General features: G+C 32.3%; 1 long non-coding RNA gene across 1 annotated transcript; it reads right to left on the reverse strand.

The window, feature by feature from the left end:
- Positions 1-615: 615 nt before the first annotated feature.
- Positions 616-3071, reverse strand: LOC106794559 (uncharacterized). Its single transcript, XR_005886363.1, has 2 exons — positions 2837-3071; positions 616-1867 (listed from the first exon to the last, which is right to left on the reverse strand). It is a non-coding gene; the product is annotated as an uncharacterized lncRNA (long non-coding RNA).
- Positions 3072-4069: the final 998 nt, after the last annotated feature.

A 4069-nucleotide genomic window follows, 5' to 3' on the forward strand; every position in this document is an offset into this window, starting at 1 on the left:
CCTCAAACTTGCAGAATCTATTTTTGGGGTAGTAAAACAAAATCATATCGAAAATGGAAAGAACCAAAGAAATGGGTTCCATAATGCATAGAATATCTAAAATGTATCAAAACCAAATTTCAGAAGCACAAAGATACTAATAAAACCCCAGTTTTCAGTTGCAAGATGCAACATAAGCAAAAATTTGTGTTGGAAAAAATATGAATCCCTTAACTTGGTTTTCCTGCCAACAAATCTTCAATTCTCCCTTCATTTTCCTAAATCTTCTAATTATAAGTAGTGGAATCAGAAACTTAAAATTCTACTCAGAATAAATAATGCATCATCCTTGAGTACATAATGTTAAGTATCTCTCTCACTCCCCTGCACAACCCAAAATAAAATCAAATTATATAATAGATACAGCCAACCAAAAAAAAACATCCAAACTTATCCAATACCTGAAAGCCCTCTAATAAATAGTCATTTTGCTAAACCACCTAGACTTCTACTGTTCCTGTGTCATTTAAGAGATCAAAACCTGACACCAGCATGCTCAATAGTCAGTGAAAGTGAAAGTCCAATCTTTTTCTTTAACATGAATTCCATCTGGTCCAAATTACATTGACCATAGTCTCAAATAATTATCTCATTAGCATGTACCAAGACATGTTGCTGAAACTTAAAGTTACAAGGATAGTACAGTAGTTAGGAGCTCAAGTGTTTTACTGCTAGCACATGAGTGGAATGACATATCACTAACTAACTCTAAAAACTATACAATAACAGATGACATGCACTTCATATAAATAGTATAAGGTGGAGAGTTCTTGTGACACTTAAGTCTCTTCAAACCTAAGAACACAGTTTGTGGAAAAGTTCACCAGCAAAACAATACAACAAACTGAACATCTTCAATCATAAGATTTTGCTTTATCCTTGACACCAACAAAATAAAGCATGCATAAACCCACCATCCTTGCCACAAGAAACACAAAAGAGATGGCTGAATTTCCTCCTGTAGAAATAGGCACCAGAGGCACAGTTGGATCCCTTCTAATGCAAGAAATTGAGTACTTTAGCCGGCTTGAATTCAATTTCAAAGACTGGTCACAGGAGAACAAGTCTCAAAATATCAACATGGGCTCCTCAGTCAGTACTGATTCCAGACCCACAATTGTGTCCAGAGTAGAAAGTACAAAGAAAAGACGAAGAAGTAGCAAGCTGCCAAGCTCCTACCAAAGATGTGTTCTATGGTCAATGTATCTGACAACAGTAAGCAGAACCGGACCTCTCCGTTTGGCTACAAGAACCTGAAGTCTGACATAAAATTTCAACTTTAGGTAACGCTCTTGAAGAGCTTAGAGAAACCCAACTTCTTGAGAGAATTTGGTATAGGGGTAGCCCAAGTTTTATCTACATAACCACATTTGATGTCCACTACTTCAACAATTTTAGATTTTTTCTTCTTATCCTTTTTCTTCGTAACTGGACTTGCCTCCAATGGAAGGTTCTGGGAACCAAGCATGGGTATTTGATGGGTATGCTTGCCATTAAGTTTTGTTTTGAGGCCAATGCCGGGGCTTAGATGGTTTATGATGTTGCTGCTTCTGCTACTGCTAGCTTCAAATGATTTTCTTGGTTGCGGTCTTTTTGGTCTAGCACTACCTCTCGAAACTGAAATTTGAGATTTACTTGTTGAATATACCTCCTGGTGTGGAACAGAAGACATCTGATCCAATTCCCTTGTCATCAACAAGCCAATTGTTCCAGTGGTTCCTACTGCGACAGTTCCTTCATTGCCCTTAAAACCTTCCATGCTCTTCTTGGCGCCAATCAAACACCCAAATTTTCAAAGCTTTTCAAACGGATATTGCCAGCAAATTTACTGCATCATCAATACATGTAAATGACGCAAAACCAATCAATAACTCAAAGTGTTCCATTGTATAATTCAGAATTGAAAAATGAAAATTTCCAGCATAGTTAATAATACATGCAAATAGTGTATGCAAATTATAATTAGTAAGTAGCCCTAGTTTACCATTAACAATTCATGATTGAAATCTGAAAGTAAATGCCAATAATTAATAAATAAGCAATAAATCATCAAATCATACGGCAAGAAAGAGGGGTGTAAGGTGTCACCAGGCTCACACTAGAAAAGCATCGCATCAACCACAGCATTTGAAACCCCTACTTGACTACTAGAAATATTTTGAGATGCAAATCACAAAACAAGGAAGCCCATTTTCCAAAAACAGCAAATTTGAGTAGGGCAAGCAAACAATGAATGCTAAAATTGGGTGAAACAAACACAAATTTGAAAGCACGTAGCCATGATACGTCATGTGGCAGCCTCTCAACCACAAGATACCAACCACAGATCAGTTTGAGAATGCCAGCTACACGCATCTTCATGCATTTATGACCCAAAAGGAAACAAAAATAATAATGATATTTTTCAATTAAAAATATAAGGAATGAAGAGGTAAAGAAACAAAACCCAAAAGGACCACCGACCCAAAATGGTTAGGATGATGCAGAATCAAACCTACTAAAAATCATCCAACCTTTAAATGGACTACATTAGCAGAATCCAGAAAAGGGTAGCAACTTCACCAAAAGACTTAGAAATCAAACACCAAAAATCCATAACATTTGACTATATGAAAGAGTATTCGCAAACAGAATACCAAAGACTTTAATATTAAAAGAAGTAACAAACAAACGAAGAAGAAAAAAACATGCACTCAAATTTAATCAAACTGCTAGTTTGATCCTAACTAAACATACATTGTAGAAGCAAATCAGAACATAGGAAAAGTTCAAAGGGAGTGGAAATGAGGTTAGCTACCTTACTCAGAAGCATTATAGTGCATTCCTTAACACAGCTCCTCACATTTCAAATTTGAAAACTTGAAACTGACCCAGCTAAGATTTTGTCACATAAAAGAGAAAGGGAAAAGAAAAAAAAAATCTTTTTGCAGATTAGAATCTGGGAAAATGAAAGTTTGGTTTATAGGAAAAAATAGGACAAAATGGCTTACAGCCAAAATATTTTTTTTCCCCTTATAAAAAACAAAAAGACAAAATCATATCTAAATCCCACTTTAAGACAAACTTTTTGAGTCTCTACAACAGGGTGTGTCGGATTCTCTGTTGGTTTGACAATAATCATTGTAGGCGCCGCGGGGTTAATTTCCAAACCAAATGTTCATATTCTCCCGAAGTATTCCCGTCGAATGCGTTACTAATTTTTATCATAGACCGTGAGCTTATATAAAGTATTTTCCTTTTAAAATAATTTATTTTGATATGCTTTGCAACATAATGTTTATAAATATGATATTATTTTTTAATATTATAAATTGTATGTTAAGTATTAAAAAACATTAAACAAGTGTTTAGATATTATTACTTTTAAAAAAATTATTATTTTTGTTAATTATTTTATAATTGATATTAGCATACAGTTTTTATTTTTGCAAAATAGTGTGATCTTTTAAAGATAGTTATATGTTTTAAAAAGATAGGGTCAGTTTTTTTTTTTTTTTTAGAGTGTATCCTTATTTCTAGAGAAGTGTCGCTATTTTAATCTTTTTAAAAATTGATATTATTTTAGTTATTTTATTATTATCAAATATCGGCAATTTTTTATTATTATATTTTAAAAAAAATATAATTAATTCAATCTTTATAAACACTAATATAGTTAGTTTCTTAATCATGAAAATAGTTTCAATTTAATCTTTCAATCATATAATATAAAATTAATATTGAGTTAACTCTGCAACTAAATAGTTAACTAATTTAAGGCCCGTATATTTTCAAGGTTTAGTAGAATTGATTTTAATTGAATTATTAAGTAGAATTGAAATGTGTATATAATATCGATCATAAATGTACACTGGAACATGTGTTTTTTTTATTATTGAAAAATACAAGAATTAATACTCCAACGATAAAATAAAAAAGAAACTTAATTTATTAATATCAAATAGGACAATTTTTACAAATAGAAGATTATTCGAGATAAATATAGTAGATTAAATTGGGATAATATATAGAGAGTATATGTTCTCTAATA

Source organism: Glycine max, chromosome 9, assembly GCF_000004515.6.
Source record: "Glycine max cultivar Williams 82 chromosome 9, Glycine_max_v4.0, whole genome shotgun sequence".
NCBI classification, from domain to species: Eukaryota; Viridiplantae; Streptophyta; class Magnoliopsida; order Fabales; family Fabaceae; genus Glycine; species Glycine max.